General features: G+C 38.3%; 1 pseudogene; it reads right to left on the bottom strand.

Moving 5' to 3' along the window:
- Positions 1–18,890: 18,890 nt before the first annotated feature.
- LOC147787707 (secreted RxLR effector protein 161 pseudogene) lies at positions 18,891–19,475 on the bottom strand (annotated as a pseudogene).
- Between the last annotated feature and the right edge of the window lie 4,626 nt (positions 19,476–24,101).

The following is a 24,101-nucleotide window of genomic DNA, read 5'->3' as shown; positions in this document are numbered from 1 at the left end:
TTAACCAAACTCATAAACCAGCTAAATTCATAAAGTTTTCATTTATTTGAACCCAACTTAACTCAAATCATTCGGATTGGGTTGGGTTGACCTGGTTTTACCGGTCATCAGATCTTGTGAACACCTTTAATATTTTTTTATTATATATCTAATCTAGATTGTGTAAGCTTTGACCCTTAATGAATCTATTTCTTTATCTAAAATTATACACTTTTTTTTTTAATATATTGTTGGGTGAATTTTATTTTCTTTAATTACCGTAAATGTAAAAATAACAAATTTAAACCTTCAACTTGAATGGAAGAAGAACGTCAATTACTAATAGAGTATAAAATTTCTATCAATACACCGATACTTTTATCGTTATTTTCATATATCCTGAGCTCGACATCTGCAAAAGGGATAGTCCACATTTTCATTTTACCGTGAAATGATGTATGAAACATAAACTATCATAGATGATATTGATAATAAGCATTTGAATTATTTATTTTTATAATTTTTCTTGAAAATTATCCATCAACATAAAAAATTTATCAATATTTTTATCGATAGGTTCGTAAAATCGAACCTCGAACCCTCGAGATTAAAATTTTAAACTTTGGTTACTCCTAGGTAAGGTGATGTAAGATAAAGGATGAGTTAGGGAGCATTAATGAATGGAAAAATTAGGACATTAAAAGAAGGATGGGCAAAAAGGCAACACAAGTGGGAGCTACCATCATCTACACATAACTAAAAAAGTGTGAAAGAAGTCATGTGGGTGAGTGGTGATGAGCAGATGGGTGGGCCTTATTGGTCTCTTTCCAAACCATTTTAACCAAGATGAATTATTGGTATGTTTCAATGCATTTGAAGTAGGGGTAAATAAGATGAATAGCTATAGAAACATGACTTTAACAATATAATTTTTTCAAAAACAAATAAATGTATATTTTTTAATTAGGAATGTACACGGTTGAATTGAACTGGGTTCGAAAAATCTTTTGGATCAATTCGAAATTTTAGGTTCGTTGGGTTGGTGACCAAAGCAACCTGAATAGAGTCGCTACTATATGTATGACATGACTGTTAAGTGCGGAAACATTCATTTAAAATAGTTCATAAATAGTGTCATGAAATTAAAGCTTTCGAAGTAAAAATCTTTAAGACAATACAAAGATGTATAAAACGAAAATAAATGTTGTAACAATTGTAACAACAAAAGAAAAGCAAATTAATGACCTAATCTAACTTAAGGCTAGGAGATAGAGAAAATGCAACTACCCTAACATTGGTTCTATGGTTTTCATCGCAAAACCATCTTTATCCGTACAAGGTCTTACCTTTACTTGAAATATAAGAGTGACCCGTGACTTTAATATTTTACGAAATACCAAATAAGGAACCCCACTATCAAGGTCGAAAAACACAAACACATAAAACATGGCGAGACTATTGAGGATTATTGGGAGAGAGTCCCATATTGGTTAATTTAGGGGAAGATCATGGGTTTATAAGTGCAGAATACTATATCCATTGGTATGAGGCCGTTTCGGAAAGTCCAAAGCAAAACCATGAGAGCTTTTACTCAAATTGGACAATATCATACCATTGTGGAGAATTGTGATTCCTAACACAGACTTCATCGGTTAGAGAGGGGAACGAAACATTCCTTGTAAAGGTGTGGAAATTGTGTGGAAAACTTTCTCTCTAGCAGACAGAGAACATATCAGGGGAACGAAACATTCCTTGTAAAGGTGTGGAAATTGTGTGGAAAGCTTTCTCTCTAGCAGATAGAGAACATATCGGCTAGCCGGGGGCTTAGGTTGTTATAAATGATATCAGAGCTAGATACCGAGCGGTGTGCTAGTGAGGATGATGGGTCCTCAAGGGGGCTCTAGCAGACAGAGAACATATCGGCTAGCCGGGGGCTTAGGTTGTTATAAATGATATCAGAGCTAGATACCGAGCGGTGTGCTAGTGAGGATGATGGGTCCTCAAGGGGGTGGATTGGGGTGGGATTAGACTGTTACACCACACCATGTGAGAACATCAAGCAAGGGTGTCATTCAACAAGCCTAGTAAACGGTTAAAGAGAGAAATGTGGTGATGCAATTTAAGATGGTGCATCACCTGACACACTAAGATTAAGTGTATAAGAAAGTTAACGACTATCTCTTTTGATATATAATCTACTAGAGTTTATGAACCAAAGTAAACAATATCATATCAATTGAATTAGATTTAAAAATGTCAGTCTCAGCCCAACTCAATCTATAAACGACTCTAATTTACTGATTTTTTTTTCCACATGTGACTATACTTTTTGATGTTTTTATTACTATTTGTGTTTTATATCATATCGCACCCACCAATAATCATTTTGTTTGATTTATGGACTATGAAATTACCTCCAAACCATTCGGATCCTCTTGCATTTATTATAAATAAAAAAAAAAGAAAAAAAAAAAGGGGAAAAGATAGAATATTTAAAAATATTTGGTAAGTGACTCGACCATTTTATGATTTTCTCGAAAGATCTTTATGTGATAGAACTATACCGCAAGTCATACGCGCAAAGGTTAATTAAACGATAAAGGTGATATTGTGAGCGCTTACTATGCAAAGCTCATCATATGATAGATTTCACCAATATGTGCAATAGTAAGACTAGTCGTTAGATGTGAAAGGTTATGAAATGTTATGTGTACGATATGCTATTTTAAGATATGATATGTTTGATGATGTATTTGTGTTATGATATATGAATGTTATGATATACGTTATGATGTAGTATGATTGAAAATACAATGTATGTTGTGACATGATATACGATATGATATGTGCATGATATGATATGATTGATATGTAATATGATATATTGGCATAATGCTCAACCCCAATATAGGTATGAAAAGTTATGAAAAAATTATATGATATAAAGGAAAGGGGAAGAGAGGTTGTTGTACATGATAATGAAAGGAAAAATGTTAGAACCTCATGCTTCGGGGGATACCCCTTCTTCATTTTACGGCAGTATGAATGCATACGCTACGAGGCAGAGGAACTATCATTATATTTATTATAATGCTACAACGATCGCTATTCCTAAAGGATGTCCGACATCAACAGCTCCAGAGAATGCTTGCTTGGCAAGAAAGGGCCCTAGGAGGTGTACGAACCGACTGGTTGTTCCATACTCGCATGTGTGGACTGTGTGTAGAACAGTAAATACACATCCAAATACAACTGCCTAAGGAATATAGACTGATATGATAGGCCCCACTCATGATTGTATGTGTTTGCATTTGACTCCAATAGCGGAGTCACTCACTGAGTATTTCTTAAAATACTCAAGTCGTGCTACTATTATTTTTCAGGTAAAGACAGGGCTTCCCTGTACGGCTGATAGTGACATCGCAATTCAAGAGACCATGACGCATGCATAGGGTAGTTTGCAATTTAAATTTCATAGACTATAGATTAGTATGCATTTAACTTCGTAGAATATAGGTTAGTATAGGGTACTTTTACTTTATGTTATTTCAATCTTTGTTATTTTATTTAAAAACCTTCTAAAAAAACAGGTAAGTTCGTGGTTATGTTTTTATGATAAAGTTTTGAATGAAGTATTTCTGCATAAATGTCTATGATATGTATACAGTAACGATTTTAGTTTAAATAGAAATCTAGGTTGTTACAATGTCTCAACTAAAGATGATGGGACATAAATTGTGAGTCAATACGCTCAACTCGTAGAAAGGCAAGCAATTTGAATCATGGGGTGTGGTAATCATGCATTGGTAGGTTAATAGACCACTTTGGCCCGTCATAGATCGCCATCAGGCTCACGATTTTAAAACTCATATGTCAGGGAAAGGTTTCCACACCATTATCAGGAATGCTTCGTTCTCCTCTCCAACCGATATGAGATCTCACAATTCAGCCCCTTGAGGGCCCAGCGTTCTTGTTGGCACACCGCTAGGTGTCTAGCTCTTATACCATTATAAGCACCCAAGCCCACCGCTAGTAGATATTGTCCTCTTTGGCCTGTCACGTACCACCGTCAGCCTCACGATTTTAAAAAGCCTCTGTTAGGGAGAAGTTTCCACACCCTTATAAGAGATGCTTCGTTCTCCTCTCCGACTAATGTGGGACCTCACAATCCACCCTCATTGGGGGCCTAGCGTTTTGCACTGTCATAGAGGGGTGCCGATTTGAGGCGTTAGTTAATTTTTTTAGGGTAGATTTTATATTCTTTTGTATCATTGGCCCCTTTTTCCGTTTGTAAATAACTTGAATTTTTTTGGCATTGTTGTTGTATATCTTTTAAACCACGTGAAATTTTACAGTATTTTCTACATTTTCAATGTTTTTTTTATTTTAAATTTTGTTTTATTTGTGTTTGATTTCGTCTCTGCATTGCAGTCTCATTTCTCTAAATCTCGAAAATTGGGTCGTGACAAACTATTAGTTGTGGAACATTTCTAAAAGAATAACTATTAGTGTTTTTTTCTTTAAATAATCATCCATGGTAGGTTTATTTAAAAGAAGTAAAAAAAACATTGTGGTCAAAAGTATTTTTTTAGTACAAAATGTGTTTTGCAACTGCTCATTTATGCTTAAGATATTCATTTTGGTATCCTTGGATTGACGGTCAAAACAAACATTTGGTATTAGAGCTATAATGTCGAAACAAATGTCGTCGCCTTAAGAACATTATGCAATAACGATGAAGAGCGAAAGTAAGGGAATGTAACATTTTTTAGTACAAAGTTTTTTAGTGTTACTTTCTATTTCAAATATTCATTTCGATATGCTCCGATTGAGGCATGAATGACGGTAAGTAGGTGGATGACTTTGATAGGAACAACAACCCTCTACACTAGTATGATATTATCCACAGAATCAATGGAGATAGTGTCTTTTATATACCAATATCTTCTATTTAATTAGTCAATGTGGTACTCCAACAAATAAAGAAGGTGCTAGCAAGAGCTTTGTGGGTCAATGGAGCGTTTGTGCATTATGAGAATCCCGGTGTTGACTTATTCGTCAGGGTGAATATGACATCGCTATAATGCCAAAGGAGGTGCATTATGAGAATCCCAAACGATGAAGATCTAATAGTCGGTCTGCTTAGAAAAGCAAAAATTAACTCTTGTGAGAGCTCCTTGCCATAATTCTTTCTGAGTCTATGAATTATGAATCACAATCATTGTTATATCATAAAAATTTAAGTATGCGAGACGATCATCTTTTGAAAAGTAATTGTCAATAACTCGGTTACGAGTATGTTTTATAGTAATTATGATTTATTCTTTATTCAATTCACACTATGATACATCTAACACTCGGAACTTTCCTCATATAATAAAAAAAACCATGACACACACGAGATTTATTCTATACTCTCAGAACATTACTGATTCTTTCAACACACATTAGTTTGCTGGTTATGAACTGGACGGTTACTCCTTACCAGAGTATAGTCCATCGTTACCAAGTCGTTCCCAAGCACCCCATCGTGATTTTCGACGAGTGGATTGTCCTCGGATCGGCTCGTCCCTTCTATCAAACGCCTTCCACCCGAAGAACCTATCACCATGAAATAACAAAAGTTAATACTCAATCCTCTTGATTCCAAAAGCTTTTTCTTTCTTGTTTATGAGTAAATTTGGTATTGGTTACCTGTGGCTGTGACGAGGAGAAAGAAAAGAAAGATGAAAAGCAATAGCTGAAGGAAGCCATTGAATGAAACAGCTGATACCTTTTCGACCATCTTTCTACGAAGCTTTCTTTTGAGGCAACTTTTCTTTGAGTAATTTATACCTTTTATTTCTCAACAATTTTGCTTATAAAGACCTTGGATTTTGTCTCTATATTATAATAAAAACATTTCTGGTGCAACATCATACTTATCTTATTCACATACACCCTATTTCAAGCATCCTATTTCAAGCATCTTTGTAATGGTTCAAGCCTATTAGTAGTAGATATCGTCCTATTTGGGCTTTTACTTCTGAGCTTCCCTTCAAGATTTTTAAAACGCGTTTATTAGAGAGAGATTGCTTCGTTCTCCACTCAAACCCACGTGGGACCTCACAATCTTAATCTCGAGTATCTCAAATAAAACCTCTCATCAAACGGCCATCTTAAAATTCTATCCAATGAGTTAAAATTTTTAATTTTATGTCTTGGAGTGGTAAGTTTTGAATAAATTTTTTATCTTTTTTAATTTTTGACAAATAAATATGTGAGGTTTATTAGTAATTTTAGGATTTGTTCACATGCATGAAAATTGTAGAAAATTAATTGTCGTGTCGTTTTAATGTCTTGTGTAATCATTGATATATGATTATTGTGTGTGTGTTTTACTATTAAGTTTTTTTATAAATCTTTTTTAAAATATACATTTTCAAAATTATAAAAGTATCAAAATTTATCTTTTATTTTAGAATTTTATTAAGAATTCAAAATACAATTTAAAAAACAAAAAATAATCGGACAACATAAGTGAAGTCTGGACATAAGAGTGAGAACGAATCCAAAGGACAAAAGCAAGCAAATTTGGAGCTAGAGTAAGTAGTCTTACTATTGGTATAGTTAGAAATATATGTTTGTATGATGACACGTGTTTTGTAGTTCTACACGTGTCAAATGTGTGAAATGTTTATAAAATGACGTGCCTATAATATGTATAGGGAATGATATCACTTTAATATATTTATGAAATGATATGACTATGATATGTTATGAAATAATATGATTATGATACGTCTATGATATGATATGTCGATGATATGTTATGTTTGTTATGACACGTGTTAACCTTAGACATCGATTATTGGTCAGTATCGTTGAAATTTGTGTTAAATAATTTATTAAAAATAACGGCAAGGACAATATTGGCATTGAGGCTATGAAAGTATGTCAATATTAGGAAAATGACATTGAGCATAGGTAAGGCCCATGAAAAGGCTAGCTAGAACACGACCAGAGACATTACAACAACTTTGAGACATTACGACAACTTAGTAAATATGTTTTAAATTATGCCAACCAAGCGAAGGTAGGGTAAAAAAAGTAGGGTAATATGGATAATTTTAGGTACATTTATCTGAGTTCTACGTGATGTATATATATATATATATATATATATATATATATATATATATATATATATATATATATATATATATATATATATATATTGTGAATTGAAATAGATTTGAGTCACAATTTGAAAAATAGCATTAATGAATGGAATCAACCGACAGGGATGGGACTACATGTCGTTTTCATCTACGACAATGCATGGAATTGTGTGTAAGACATTGCCAACATCCGACCCCTTCACTTTTGTCCCTCTCTCTCCATTCTCTAACCCTAATTCCCTTCACTCTTTAAAAATCTTCTTATTTAATGACCTTTGGAAAATTTGGTTTTAACACCAATTCACTAATTAGGTTGTTAATTAAGACAAATTTTCATGGTTATAGGGATTAAAACAGATTAGAAAGTCTCGAGTTGTACGGGACTTGAAGTCCTACTATTCGTGGCAAGAGATGAAATGGGTCATTGCAAAATAGGTAAGTCAATGCTTGACCTGCTCACAGATTAAAGCATGAAGGTAGTGATCTCGAGGACTACTACAACCCCTAAGTGTTTTTCAATGGAAGTGAGAAGACGTCACTATGGATTTCATCTTAGGGTTGTCAAAGACAAAGAAAACATTCACTGTCATATAGGTCATCGTAGACAAATTGACTAACTCTGCCCACTTCATCCCAATAAACCTATTCCGTAGATAAGTGAGCTCAATTATACGTGGAAGGGATTATTTGACTTTTTTTTTTTTTTTTTTTTTTGTTATGTTGTTCTTTTTCCTCCGAAATTGATGGCTAAGTAGTTGGTTATGTTTGCATACGAGGATCATTGCACGTCTCCTGTTCTGCTAGGTTCTCTATCAATTTAGAGATTGCTAAACATTCCTCTCTCTCTATTAGATATTTCAAATTGTGATTGATATTGAATTTTATTTGTTGATCACCCATTCTAAGCATTATAATTCCGTTGTGAACATCTACTAATGTCCTACCTATTTTTAAGAACGATCTTTTCAAATTAATTGGTACATTACTGTTTGCTTCATAATCCAAGACAATAAAGTCTATAAAAAATATATTTGTCTACGTGAATAAAATGTCTTCAATTCTATAGGATGAGTGATCAAATGATCTACTAATTGAAGCGTCATTGTTGTGGGTCTAGCTTCCTCAATGCGTAGCTTTTTGAAGATGAACATCGACATTAGGTTAATGCTCACTCCCAGATCACACCAAGCTCGGCCAACTCCTTCCTTTCAATTGCTACTGGAATAGTTAATGAGTTAAGGTATTTTTCCTTTGATGGGATATTATTCTTAAAAATTACACTACCTTCCTCCTTAATGTCACTACCTTAAATTCTTAGAACCTTTGAGGGTGTTTTTAAAAACTTGACAGTCGTTGGATGTGATGATCTGTGTGTGTTCGTTCTAGATCATATCAATCAAACAATTCAGAGAAAAATCATCCTGCTCTTATCTTATCTATCTTATGAACGAATTTCTTAGAAAGCTCAGAAAATCAAGCCATCTCAAATGCTCTACCGATGAAGAAGAAAGTTCAAATGAACATCGAAGAGGAGAAAATCTCACAATCTCAAATACTGTCAATCAAGAATACCAGATTGCTAGAATCGAAGATCAACTCAAAAATTGGACTATTCCAAAGGTAGATCCTAAAACTATCTACCAAATTTCATCCTTCAATTTTACTCAAAGATCATGCATCAAATTCTCAGAGAAGAACATCCCAATTCATAGCAATAGGGAATCTCTGAATCTTTTTTCAAGATCTCTTATACTCCAACATCGTGAAGAGTTTAACTATCTCCATGTCGGTCTTGTCCAAGTCGCGGTAAAACCATTGTTCAGACTTGGATTAGATATCCCAGTTCTTATCTCCTTACGAGATAAGAGACATGAAGATTTCTCAAATTCCTTATTGGGAATGGTTCAATCCAATTTAGAGAATGGACCAGTCTATTTCAATTGTTATCCAAACTTTACTCTGTCTCTCCACGACCCACACATATTATCAGCTCTCATGCTAGATTTACAGTCAAAAAATTTAAACATCAAGGCTGAAACTCATTCTTCAGTCGTCATATTCAGGGTTTATTATAAGCTCATGAATACAAACATTTCCCCAAGAGCATTAAGATCCTCACCAAAAGGATCGACTATGCTCATAGAAGCAAATATTGGAAAATCATCAGTGACTGTCCCAAAAACACTCTCTTGGGATCAAATAACCAGAAGCACTCTCTGGAAAATAGAAGATGCAAATCTTCCAAAGAGGAAAGAATCTCAAAATCCAGTCCAAATCATCGAACATGACGATGGAAGCGTTGAAATAAAATTCAGCGAAGAACCTTCGTCAGAGTCGAAAGTAAAAGAATTCCTGAGTTCTAGACCAAGTACTTCAGGAATATCAAGATCAATGTATGACCCCTTAGGTAAAAGAGGTCAGTTATGATAAAAAAAGGGCGTCAATCCACTATGAAGATGGCTCAAGGTCTCCAACCCATACGGATATGGATACTCAATCCGTCTACGAAAGCCAGCTAAATGTCATTACAGCTGATTTCCAGATAGACAGAATTTTTGAAAGCAGATTTTATGTCAACTACCAACTCTTCAAAAAGAAATGCCTTCTTCAAAACCTACAAAGAGGCTGAGCGAAATGAATTAAGAGCTCAGTGGTATTCTCATATTGAAGCCATCAAAGAAAATATACCATTCTTCGAATGGTTTGAAGAAAATATTCTGCAGATATGCACCTTGACCCAGAGGAGTTGGAAGACTACCAAAAGAGGCGAGGTATATTCGAAACATCCTCCGTTAGAAGAAGTCGAATTCGACAACTACTACGGAGAAAATGTCAAAGCTAGCCCTTTCAAACATATTCCGGAAGGACTAGAAAAGGGTAATCCGACCCTAAAAGATATCAAGAATATCCAGCATCAAAACAATTATTCAAATAAGATTTTATCCACGATCGCTACTCAACTTGAAAGTATCGAGGGAAAAATCTCAAAGAAATCAGGTAGTCTGCAGGAACAGGCAAGCAGCTCTGTACCAAAGGTTGATGAGTCAATACCAATACTCAGACCGGCAAATCTCGAAATCTTTACAAAAAGGATTTCAAAAGAAGAGGCTGCGATGGCCAAGATAGAAGAAAAGTTAGACAGGATATTAAATCCGGCCATGACGCCTCATGATTCATCTGTCAATGTCGTTAACAATGACGACGAGAACCAAGAATTCGAAGACGAGATTGCAAATGAGAGAGAAGAACCTTTCTACAATCGAATTGAAAGGATCTCTAGAAGAAGTCAAAATAATGCCAGTAATCAGAAAAACTGGTATCCTCAACCGTCTTTTCCAGATATCCAGTTCGAAGAAAAGACACTACAAACTCAAGCTCATTACGATGGTTTAGCAATCTATGAATGGAATATCGATGGATTGTCTGACTATCTGATAATGAATGTTGTCAATGAGATGATGATGGCCGCAGACGCGTATAAATTACAAGACCATAAATCCGACCATCAGATAGCTCAAGTTTTGGTAACCGGATTTACCGGGCAACTCAAGGATTGGTGGGACAAATATCTCGACGAAACAACTCGCCAACAGATATTAAACCACTATGTCATTAGACCAACTACTCAAATTATCAAAGAAGAAGGTCCATCAACTAGGACCGAGGTACAACATGAAAGGGTAGAGGATGCTGTCAACACCCTCATATATACCCTCATAGAATTCTTCGTCGGCGACCCTCTAAAATACCAGGAGAGATCCGCCGAAATACTCATGAATCTGAAATGCCCTACCTTAGGTGATTTCAGGTGGTACAAAGACATGTACTTCAGCAAAGTTCTTATTAGAACAGATAGTTCGTTGGAATTCTGGAAAGAGAATTTCGTCAATGGACTACCAAAACACTTCTCAAGGAGGATCAAAGATGGTCTTAAGACAAAGTACAATGGAACAATTCCATGGCAAACTTTGTCATACGGATCCATAGCATCCTTCATCATAGAAGAAGGGCTCAGACTTTGTAATGAGTCAAAGATTCAAAACAAGCTCAATTCTTCGATATCAAACAGAAAAGAGCTTGGTAGATTTTGCGATCAATATGGATGCAAGGGAATAGAAGCTCCCTCAACCTCCAGGCGAAAGAAGGTTAAGACGCATCCAAAACCTTATCATTCATACAGGCCTAGAGAAACATATCGGAATAAACCCGTGCAGTCTCAGAAGCCAACATATTTAAGAAGGAAGTATATTCCTACAAAAACCCATAGAGGAAAGAAAAAGCAAACTTGCTTCAAATGTCGTGAAGAAGGACACTATGCTAACAAGTGTCCAATCAGAGGAAAGATCAATGAGTTGGATATAGATCAAGAGCTGAAAAATCAGCTATTGCGACTGACCCTAACCGACTCAGAGCAATCAAGCGAGGGAGAAATCCTCGAACTCCAAGAAGAATCTGATTCATATTCTAGCACAGAATACGAATCAGAACAAGAAGGAAAAAGGACGTGCGAAGGATGCATAAATGTCCTTACCAAAGATCAAGAAATTCTACTCGAAGTAGTAGAAAAGGTTCAAGACCCAGAAATTCAACAGAAGATTGCTCAACGACTTAGGGATGCCATGACAATTTCTAAGCCAACTGAAAAAGAAGAAAGAAATCCCTACAGACTCCAATCTGTTCTCCAAAGATTTGAAAAACCGAGGGAACTCACTACTCAAGATTTACAAAGAGAGATTAATAATCTCAAACAAGAAATACAGGCGCTAAGATCTGAAACCAGGTCAGAATCCTATACGCTTCGTCAAGAAATTCTCAATCTTCAGGAAAGGCTGCCAGCACAAAAGGAAACGGCGCAACCGAACCTGGACGAAGAAGATTTTCAAAGTTCCTTCGTTGGAGCCATCACCACTTCTCAATTTCAAAAATGGTACGCTCTCGTTACCTTAAAAATTTATGATTTCAAAATCACACTAAAGGCTCTCATAGATACTGGAGCCGATCAAAATTGCATTCAAGAAGGCCTAATACCTACAAAGTATTTTGAAAAAACTACTGAGGGCCTTAGAGGTGCTAACAATAACAAACTCAAAATTAATTACAAACTATCAAAAGTTCATGTTTGCAATGATGGAATTTGCTTCGTAAATTCCTTCCTTCTAGTAAAAGACTTAGGACAAGAACTAATCCTAGGTACTCCTTTCATTACTCAATTATATCCTTTTAGAATAACTGAAAAAGGGTTAGAATCAAAAGCCTTAGGAAAGAAGATAAAATTTAACTTTCTTTCCCCCATAAGGATTAGCGAAATTTAGGAAAGAAGATAAAATTTAACTTTCTTTCCCCCATAAGGATTAGCGAAATAAATAACCTTCAAAGGAATACAATTATTCAATCAATAAATGTATTAAATTACAAAGCAAAACAAATTTCTTTTTTGAAAGAAGAAATTTCATTCAAAAGAATAGAAGAGCAAATTCAAAACAAATCTGTCCAGTTTAAAATCAAAACTTTACAAACTCAATTAGAAAAAGAAGTTTGTTCAAATATCCCAAATGCCTTTTGGAATAGGAAACAACATATAGTTGATCTTCCTTATATCAAAGCTTTCGAGGAGAAAAATATTCCTACGAAAGCCCGACCTATTCAAATGAATAAAGAATTACTAACATTCTGCAAAGCAGAAATTAATGATCTTTTGCAGAAAGGCCTTATTAGACCATCAAAGAGCCCCTGGTCATGTGCGGCTTTTTATGTCAACAACCAGGCAGAAAAGGAACGTGGAGTCCCGCGACTGGTAATTAACTACAAACCCTTAAATAAGGTTTTGGAATGGATTAGATATCCAATTCCAAATAAATCAGATTTAATGCAAAGAATTTCAAATGCAAAAATATTTTCAAAATTTGACATGAAATCAGGATTTTGGCAAATCCAGATTTCAGAAAAAGACAAGTACAAAACGGCTTTTAATGTCCCTTTTGGACAATACGAATGGAACGTTATGCCATTTGGGCTAAAAAACGCTCCATCCGAATTTCAAAAGATTATGAATGATATTTTCAATCCTTTTCAAGACTTTTCAATTGTTTATATTGACGATGTTCTAATTTTTTCTCAAAACATCGATCAACACTTTAAGCATCTTCAAACATTTTTGACGATAGTCAAAAGAAACGGTTTAGTTGTGTCTAAACCCAAAATTAAACTTTTTCAAACAAAAATACGTTTTCTGGGATTTGAAATTCATTTGGGTCTAATAAAACCCATTCAAAGGTCCATTGAGTTTGCCTCAAACTTTCCAGATCAAATTACAGATAAGACCCAACTACAAAGATTTTTGGGATGCCTCAATTATGTGTCTGATTTCCTTCAAAATATCAGACCCATCTGCAAGCCACTTTTTGAGAGACTCAAAAAGAATCCAAAGCCCTGGACTGAAGAACATACCAAAACAGTCCAAAAAATCAAATCCCTTGTCAAGTCAATTCCGTGTTTATCGCTGATAAACCCAAGGGCTAGTTTAATAGTGGAGACCGACGCATCCGATATTGGATATGGAGGAATCCTAAAACAGTCCCTTGACAAGAAAGAATCCATTGTCCGTTTCCATTCTGGAATATGGAATTCTACTCAAAAAAATTACTCAACAGTAAAGAAAGTGATAGAAAAAGGGAAGAAGCCCAATGCTTCTTCAAGCACACCTGCTCCAATGACATCCGATAGCTATGCAATGGATTCTGGCTTCACATTGGTGACCAGATCTAAAGCAAAGCTTTCTCAAAAACAGGCGGAGGTTATCACTCCGACGAGGCCTTCAGCCTCTTCAATACGGCCATCTGCCGTTACTCCATCGAGACCCACTGTCTCTTCCACTTCAAAGGGACCTTCTGTCCCCTCGACTTACTCGGACGCGGTTGTTCCCGTTCGTTTTTCTCCAGTTCCTGAAATCAAAACCTATTTTCAAAAATCTGTGTCTATACCAGAAGCTCTGGTAGAACCAGAATACGACGACCCGAAAATCGGCGAAGTCGTTAAAAAGGCCTATCCATCGGGATTCTTTTATATCCCAGAAGATCTTCATAAAACCAGAAGGTTTTATGAATTCATTCTAGTCGACACAAAGTCCGTCGAAATTACTCATATTCCGAGTCGCGATGATCCTTCGAAAATCGCGTATTCAAAATTAAAAATTTTTAAAGTCATGAATCCGACGTATTGGAATCAAGACCCATACACGGAAAAGACATTCTCAAAACCTTTTGTTCCTCATTCTTACTCATACAGAGACTATCAGATGGCATGGTTCAATGTCATTTGGTATCAAAATTACGAGCATTCATGGTTCATTCAATTCTGCCAAAATGCTCATAAAATTCATTACCCATTTTGGTTCATCAAATGGTGAAAAATCTTTGGATCAGCCAAAGATATATTTCCAGTTCCAATCCAAGAATCGTTCCACTATTTTGTTCAAAACATATTCAAAATCCCATTTCCATTGACCATGCGCTTTTGCGTATATTTTCAAATTCCTTGGATATTAACTTGGAATTTTCAAATAAAAGAGACCGAAGACCAAATAAAACATGTCTTCAAAATTATCAAAATCAAATGGTGGGATAAATATACTTATACCCACGCAGACATCAAAGCGGTAAAGGTCTGGCTATCTGAGAATGGCCACCTTCAGGATTTATCCAAGAAGAAGACCTCTGAATTCCTTAATTCAAAGTCGAGGCTACTCGCCGCATTAGCCCAGACAACTTCGGAAGCTGATTTTCAAAAGCTTCTTCAAGAAGCCACATCAGTCGGTTCAACATCTTCTCCTTCTATTATAGAGGAAGAAGATGAAGACACGATCTATGATCTCAATGATCCATTTTTGGATTCACAACCACCTTTGTAGATATCATCATCTCAATGACTGAATAGTCGTTAAACTAATTAAAAAAAAAAAAAAAAAAAAAAAATTTCCATTCAATTTTCCTTCTTTTGGCACCTTTTTTATTTTGATTTTTTCCTATTATTGTACTCTTTCTTTTCATGTAAATACGTACCTCTATGTAAAGATATGTAAAAATATGTAAAAATATGTATTGAAAGTTATTAATTAAGCTAGGATGATAGAGCTCATATAAATCGTAAGGGCTCAAGTCATTAAGCAAATAGTAAATGTCACTCTTCTTTGGATCAACACGAACATACGCAGTACAACCAAAAGTTCTCAAGTGAGAGTACTTGAGTTCTTTTCCTATCCATACTTCCTCTTGCAACTTGAACCCCAAGGGTATTGACGACTCTCTATTGATCAAGTAGACTGTTGTATTTACAGTATCGGCTCAAAATGTCTTTGACAATCCATAATGAATCCTCGTACTCTTTGCCTGCTCATTCAATGTTCTGTTCATCTTTTCAGCAACATCATTTTGTTTTGATTTGTATTACTCATATGGTCTTCTTTCCTAGATTACTCTCACATCTGACCATTGATAGTTGTTAGATACTAGTCTTTGACAATATCATCCGCCATTTGTTTTGTAGTAATTTTTAGTCCATAAAAAAAATTCCATTTCATGATGACAACACTTTCTACCTTGAATCTCTCCCCAGCCTCACTTAACAAAGTTTCTCAAACGGCCAGGAATCAATTGTGTGTTCAACCATGCATTTCTGTTGAGCGTTTGTAGCTTGCGTTCGTTGTTCTTCAGTCTCTACCTTAATGTTCTTTAAATTTCAAGATCAAGTAGTAATTCCAAACCAGTACTATCATTCATGCACTTCTAAACTACTACTCCCTTGAGAAAAAGAAAATTCAATTAAATTCCCCAATAACTGCGCCAAAAAGGTTAAAATATTGCTTAGTTTTATAGATAAGTATACACAATCACAAATTACTACTGGGAGTTTGTATAAATTTCTTAACTCCAATGTCATACCCCAATAATGATCAATATCATTGGGAGAATTGTTCGAGGGGAGGATTGTTGAGGATTATTGAGAGTGAGTCCCAAAACCATGAGAGCTTTACGGTCAAAATGGACAATATCATACCATTGTTGAGACAATAAACTATCTTGAGTCGAGACATTTCTTTTTGTGCATGGGATGTGAGTGCTACATGAGTAGACTAGTGGTAAGTAGCCTACTAACCTCTTTTCGTGAGACTATTAACTTCATAATCACAGTATGAATCTTGCTAAATCTAAACATGTTCATCACTACATCACGTAGCATTCACATCCCATGCATAGTAAGTCATGATATAACATAGTAATATCATTTATTATTTTTCTCAAGGCATACCTAATAGTGACAAATCGCTTTTTGTAAGGCTATGGAAACATACTGAGTCTTGATTGTAGGCTAGAATACATAATTCTTAGAGTTTTAATACCAACTGTTACGACCTTATTTTCTATTAAAAACAAGGTCGCCACTACATGCATGACATGACTAATACGTGCAGAAAACATTCATTTAAAATATTTCATAAAAGGTGCCATAAACATAACATTCATAATAAATTCTTTAAAATGAAATTTTTATGAAACAAGAAGGCGAAATATAAATGACATGAATTTAAATAAAAGACCTAATCTAACTTGAGGACTACCAAATAGACATGAATGCGACTAGCCTAACTCTGGTTCTATGGCCTTCATCAGAATATCGTCATCCATACAGAGGTGCCTTACTTTTACCTGAAAAAATAAGAGTAGCACGTGACTTGAGTATTTTAAGAAATATTCAATAAGTAACATTTGTATTGGAGTTGGAAAATGCAAACACACGCGATATGGAGAGACCTATCCTTTTATAAATACATCATGGCATGGCCTTAGACACGGTCCACGCGCGCCCATAAATACATCATGGCATGGCCTTAGACCTATCCTTCAAGTTCAGGCAGGATTGATATGTAATACTTCGTTACACATGGTCCACACGCGTCCATATGGACCCACCAAGTGGCGTACCCCCTAAGTCGCTCGTCGACCTAGCACACGTTGATGCTACTGGACACCACAGAGGGAAAGGACCCGCATAACATCATGGTGAACATAAATGTTACAAGGTATGCATCCATACTAATCATAATGGAGAAGCAGCCGATGCATATGATACACAAAAATGTATGAGATCACCATAGCTTAATATCATGACATAATTTTATGATGCAAGCCAAACCTCCATTTAGTAACAACACAACAAGCCTATAAATCATCCATACATAATTCCTGTCAAATCTTTCGTATTAACATTGTTACATGGCATAGTGTATGAATGTTCACACATTATAGGTTATCAATAGCATAAACATGATTCCACTGCAACATGACATAATAACACTATAGCATAGCTTATAAACATAACGTACTACAACATAGCACAACATGACATAGCACAATATATTATAGGGTAGTATAGCATCAAAATAATAAAACCTTCCTTCGTGATGTAGTCAAATATGCCTTCTGATTCCTTCATCTTCATCTTCATCGCATAATGTTTAGAGTCGTACATGTTTTACTTCATCAGCCCCCCTAAAAACTTTTTCAAACGTGTCCCATGCTTCTTTGTACATTATTGCAGTTGCTGTCTTCTAAAACTTTGACTCATCAACTGCTTGAAATAATAGGTACAACGCAGTTTTGCACTTCATTCGTGCTTGCTTTTGCGACCAAATATCATTTACTTTTGTGTCTTCGATTTGCTCCAGTTTGGTGTAAATGTCCACAACCACATCCCACACATCTTATGCTCAGAGTAAGGCTTGCATCTGAATACTGCAATTGTTGTAGTTCGACTTTAGTAGACGTGGCAGTGGTACACCACCCAACGACATCTTCCCTTGACATTTTTGGCTCTTATACCATTTTGTTGGAGCAACGTAAAATTTTATGTTAGAGGAGGACGAATTCTCTCAACATTTAAATCTACCTTCTAATCGACGAAGAGATGTTTTCACTTCTTAAATTGAGTTGTTTTGAAATCTCTACCTAGTGTCTTTATATAAGCCTTTTGCAACATGATTCATTAATAATCCAATACATATATGATCTAATAAATCCAACTCTAAAATGTAGAGAATGGACTTATGTAGTCGAATGGTGTACCACTATCGACGATGACGGCACGATTGGGATTGAGATGGGACTCACTGAAATCTTGTGGTGTGGGTGTGAGAGCGCAACTACTATCATCGGTGAGTGGAGAAATTGTTTTTGAAAAGTTTTGAGAGTTACAACTGCTTAACCAAGAGAGAAGAGAGAGGATTGTTGAAATAAAATTTGCTCCGATATCAATTGGTTGAAATAAAATTCCCTCAATTGAAAATAACAATCCGCCCAGATACCAACTAGTAGAAAATAGACGCTCGCTCTAAAACTAACTTATTTAAATAACTCTCACGTAGCTGTGAAGGAGGTGTCGAGAGGGGAGAGACAAGGGACAAGAAATTTTGAAAAAACTATTTTCTATTACACTTACACTTTGCTTTCTGTCTCTTACTCTTGCTATCTAGCTCTTACATTTTACAATGAAAACGAATTAGGGTTTTTAAGATCTAAAATTAGCTATCTCATAACCCACTCCTTAACAGAGTAATTCTTCGCCTTTTATTTTTTTTCTCGCCTTTTCTTTTTTACTGCTCAAATTTGGAAAGTCCTTGCTAAAATTAACAAAATCAAAACTACCATTTTTTTCTTTTTTTTTCATTTAAGTTTATTCCCAACAAAACTAGGCATGAACTTAAATGTTTCTAACATCTGTCATGCCAATCATCTTCTTGTATTTGTTGAAAAGTACTTTCGGTAGCGATTTTGTAAAGATGTCCGCAACTTGATTCTGACTTGCCACATGCTGCACTTCCACGTTTCCTTCCTTCACATGATCTCGAATAAAATGAAATCTAACGTCAATGTGTTTGCTTCTTTCATGGTTTATTGGGTTCTTGGCCAACTCAATTGCTGATTTGTTGTCAACTTGTATTACGGTTGCACCTCGTTGCTTTAGCTCCATCTTACTCAACAAATTTCTAAGCCATATTGCGTGACACACACACCAAGATACTGCTACATACTCAGCTTCACACATCGAGAGTGTCACGATCGGTTGTTTATTTGAAAGCCAAGTAAATGCTATGTTGCCCATGAAGAATACATAACCCGATGTACTTTTCCAATCGTCTATGTCTTCGCACCAGTCACTGTCAGAGTAATCGACTAACTTGTAATCTTCTGGTTTTGAGTAGAATAACCCAAGTGACAACGTTCCTTGGACGTATCGTAGGACTCGCTTCAACGCCTTCCAATGTGAATAAATTGGCTCCTCCATTAACCGGCTTATTATGCCGACACTTAATGAAAGATCTGGCCTTGTGCATGTAAGATAGCGAAGGCTTCCCACCAGGCTTCAGTACCTATTTGCATCTACTCGTTCTCCTTCATCGTACTTTGAGAGCTTTGCACCTGGTTCCATTGGTGTTGATACCGAGTTGCAATTTTTCATCTTGTACTTCAAAATTTCCTTTGCATATTTCTCCTATGATATAAAAATACCTATTTCTCCTTGTTTAACCTCCAAACCGAGGAAAAATTTCAACAAGCCAAAGTCTGTCATCTCAAATTCTCGCGTCATTGTGCTTTTGAACTCTTCTATCATTTCATCATTGTTTCCTAAGAAGATGAGGTCATCGACATAGAGAGCGACAAGTATCATATTATCTCCACTCTTCTTTGTATAAAGTGAATGTTCGTGGGGACATTGCTTGTACCCGTTCTCTTTGAAGTATGTGTCGATACGAGTATTCCATGCTCGCGGTGCTTGTTTCAACCCGTAAAGTGTCTTCTTCAATTTGAGTACCATCTTCTCTTCTCCACTTTTCACATACCCGGGATGTTGTTCGAGGTATACTTCTTCTTCAAGCATACCATTCAAGAATGCTGACTTGACATCCATTTGAAAAATCGGCCATTTGAATTGGGCTGCTTGGGAAATGATCAATCGAATTGTCTCCATTCTAGCGACGGGAGCAAACACTTCGTCATAGTCGGTTCCCTCCTTTTGCTTGTATCCCTTCACAACAAGTCACGTCTTGTACCGTTCAATCTCGCCATGAGCATTCATCTTTTTCTTGAATACCCACTTCACACCTATGGGCTAACTTCCTTTCGGTAATTCTATCACTTCCCATTTGTTGTTGCGATGAATCGCTTTAATCTCCTCGTCCATGGCAGTTTGCCACTTCGTGTCTCGCACCGCCTCTTCAAAGCTGATATTTTCAGCATCTACCAGAAGACTGTTGACTCTGGCAATTCGGAAGACAGTGTCGACGAAAAATTGGCCGAAGGTTTCTTCGAAGGAAAAATTAGCGGAAGTAAAAGGAGAGAGAGTGAGAGATTCGCTGATATTGCTGAAGACTCGATGTTTTGTTTTACTCCAGTTGAACGGTTTAAATAACAAATCTAATTACAAAAATAGAAAAACCAATTATATAAAAATAGAAGAAGTGGACGAAGACTTCGCCCAAATTGCCAAAACAATGGCTCCTAGAATCACGCTCCTCCATTCGCGTGAATTCAGACGTTTTACAAACCTAAATAAGGCATGGCTTTTATTTAACAATCTCCTCCTAAAAGCTGTACCTTATTATTTGAACTCCGATCTTTGAGCGTAGTTCTTCGAATTTCACCCGCGCCAGGGACTTGGTGAAAATGTCTCCAAGTTGTTCCTCTGTTCGAATGAAATCAATCTTGATGAGCCCTCGATCTGCACATTCTCGAATGTAGTGGAATCTGATTTCTATGTGCTTGCTCCGGTTGTGCAAAACTGGATTTTTGATCAGGGAGATCGTAGCTTTGTTGTCTACGTATAGCATTGGTGGATCGCTTTCTCTCCCGATGAGTTCTTCCATTAGTCGTGCAAGCCAGATCCCTTGTGTTGCTGCCATCGAAGCGGCGATGTATTCTGCTTCGCAGGAAGACAAAGCAACCACCTTCTGTTTTGTTGATTGCCAGCAGATCGCACCGCCTGAGAGAAAGTAGATCATTCCGCTGGTGCTCTTACGATCATCGACGTCACCGGCCATGTCACTATCACTTTAGCCAACCAGCTTGAGTTTCTCCTTTCCGCTCCCTGCACAATATCTTACACCCCAGCCTCTGGTTCCGGCTATATAGCGCAGGATGCGCTTGACAGCCACTAGATGCTCCTCCCTAGGTGCTTCCATAAACCTGCTCACATAGCCAACAGAGTAAGCAAGATTAGGACGAGAGTTTACCAGATAGCGCAGACTCCCGACAATGCTGCGGTAATTGGTGGAGTCTACTGTCGTTGTAGTGCCGGCCTTCCTTAGTTGAAGTCGGGCCTCCATTGGCGTCCTGGTAGGATTACTGTCCACAAGCCCAGTTGTGTCCAGCAGCTTCCTCGCGTATGCACTTTGGCAGATGGAGATGCCGGAAGAGTTCTGTTGCACTTCGATGCCGAGGTAGTAGCTGAGCACACCGAGATCGCTCATCTCGAAGTTTTTCGACATCTCCTTCTTGAACCTTTCGAGGACTCCCACGTCGCCTCCAGTGATTATGAGGTCGTCGACGTACACTCCCACGATCAGTCGCTTTTTGCCGTGGCCGTACGTGTACATGCCATGCTCAGAGGCACAACGTTTGAAATTCAGTGACAGTAGGGTACTGTCGAGCTTCGCGTTCCAGGCTCGTGGGGCTTGTCGAAGCCCGTAGAGTGCTTTGTGCAGGCGCAGTACCTTATTAGGGTGTTCGTTATCCAGGAAGCCAGGTGGTTGACGAACATAGACGGTCTCCTTCAACTCTCCGTTAAGGAAAGCAGACTTTACGTCCATATGGTGAACCTCCCAAGAGGAATGTGCCGCAATTGCCAGCAAGAAACGAACGGATTCTAACCTTGCTACTGGCGCAAATACCTCTTCGAAGTCCACTCCTTGCTTCTGGACGTAGCCCTTCGCCACCAGACGAGCCTTGTGCTTCACAACTTCTCCTTTTTCGTTGCGCTTCAGTTTGAAGACCCATTTGAGCCCTATGGCTCGGTGTCCCGGTGGCATATCCTCCAGACTCCATGTCTGGTTCTCAGTGATGCATGTCATCTCCTCCTGCATTGCCTTCCGCCAGCACGGGTTCTTTTCTGCTTCGGCGAAGGTGTTTGGTTCATCTGCACTGACGGCATGTAGTTCGGCCACTTCTTCGAGCTCGCGCGCTGCTAGTCTAGGTGGTTCACCTCCTCCCACTAGGTCATCCATCCTCCGGTACCTAGCCTCCAGATCAGTATCGTGATCGGCATCCAGCGTCGAATCCGCAGTCCGTGGTGTTGCGAATTCCACTGGTTCAGGTGGTGCACCTGCTGGTGGCGGTGACGTCTCCTGATGCTGGGCTCCTCCTTCTTCAGGCTCGGTGACGAGGTACTCCACCGTGAATTGATTTGGATTACGGTCTGCCTCGATCACGTCATTCCACTGCCAAAAGGTGCTTTCGTCGAAGACGACGTCGCGAGACACGTGAGCTCGCCCCCCTACAGGATCATAGAGTCTGTACGCCTTGCTCCCGGGTTCGTAGCCGATGAAGACGACCTTCAGCCCCCTGGGATCGAGCTTGGCGAGATGGGGACGTGTTACCTTCATGTATGCGACGCAGCCGAACACGCGAAAATGATGTACTGTTGGTTTTTTGTTGTACCAGACCTCATATGGCGTCTTCCCGTCGAGGCTCCGGGTTGGTGACCGATTGAGGAGATAGACAGCCGTCATTACTGCCTCTCCCCAGAATCTCCCAGGCATCCCGGCCGTCACCAACAATGACCTTGCTGTCCCGACAATGGTCTGATTTCGGCGCTCTACCACTCCGTTCTGTTGGGGGGAGTAGGGCGCCGTTAGGTGCCGTTGTATGCCGATCTCATCGCAGTACTTACTGAAACTTGCCGAGGTGAATTCTCCACCTCGGTCTGTGCGCAGCACTCGCATCTTCTTCTCACATTCGGCCTCCGCGCTTTAATGCGCTTAACCGCCTCTGCCGCCTCACTTTTCGCTTGCAGCAGAGTCAGCCACATGAAGCGGCTTTTGTCATCGACTAACAGGAGGAAGAGACTCTTACCGCCTGGGGTCGCCGCCTTGATGGGCCAGCAGATATCGCCGTGTACAAGCTCCAACGGCTCATAGGCTCGGTAGGCTGTTCGAGACGGAAAGGGTGTGCGCCTCTGTTTGCCGATGAGGCACCCGTCGCACAGCTTGTTCACGCCTTTGATTTCTGGCAAGCCGTGCACCAACTCCTTCTTCTGGAGCTTTTCTAGGACAGGAAAGTTTAAGTGTCCGTACCTTGCGTGCCACCTCTAAGATACCTCTTCGGTCTTGGCCGAGAGGCTGACGGATTGGTCTATCTCTAACTCCAGGATGTAAAGACGGTTTGTCGTGCGCCTTGCCTGCGTGAGCAGCCGTCGTTGATTATCGCAGATTTTGAGTAGTCTGCACTCGATGGAAATGAAGCAACCTGTCTCATCGAGTTGACCCAGGCTCACAAGGTTAGCCTTGAGCCTCGGGATGAAGTAGACGTCGATCAGCTTGCGATGCTCGCCTCCCTTACTGACGAACAGGATGGTGTCGCGCCCTTCGATGAGCCGTCGCCGAATTTCACCGTCCCACGGATCCCCGAGTCCAGCTCGGAGAACGCAGATCTAGCCCCGGTCATATGGTTTGTTGCCCCGGAGAACGCAGATCTAGCCCCGGTCATATGGTTTGTTGCCCCTGTGTCAAGGATCCATTGTCGTTGCTCGTGTTGCTCGTCCCTCTCGCCGATCTGAGCGAACACTCGCTCCTCCTCCAGTTGAATTGGCTCCCCAGCTGGTGCCATCTTTGCTACGCCCAACTGGAGCTCTTTCTTGGGTTCAACATCGTCGTCGGATTTGGAATCGAAGTTGGGGACGCATGCAGTTGGAATCGAA

Source organism: Cucurbita pepo, chromosome 16 (genome assembly GCF_057944985.1).
Source record: "Cucurbita pepo subsp. pepo isolate OVF chromosome 16, ASM5794498v1, whole genome shotgun sequence".
In the NCBI taxonomy this organism is placed as follows: domain Eukaryota; kingdom Viridiplantae; phylum Streptophyta; class Magnoliopsida; order Cucurbitales; family Cucurbitaceae; genus Cucurbita; species Cucurbita pepo.
The sequence above is the reverse complement of the archived record's forward strand: the minus strand, read 5'-3'. Positions and strand labels throughout refer to the sequence as shown.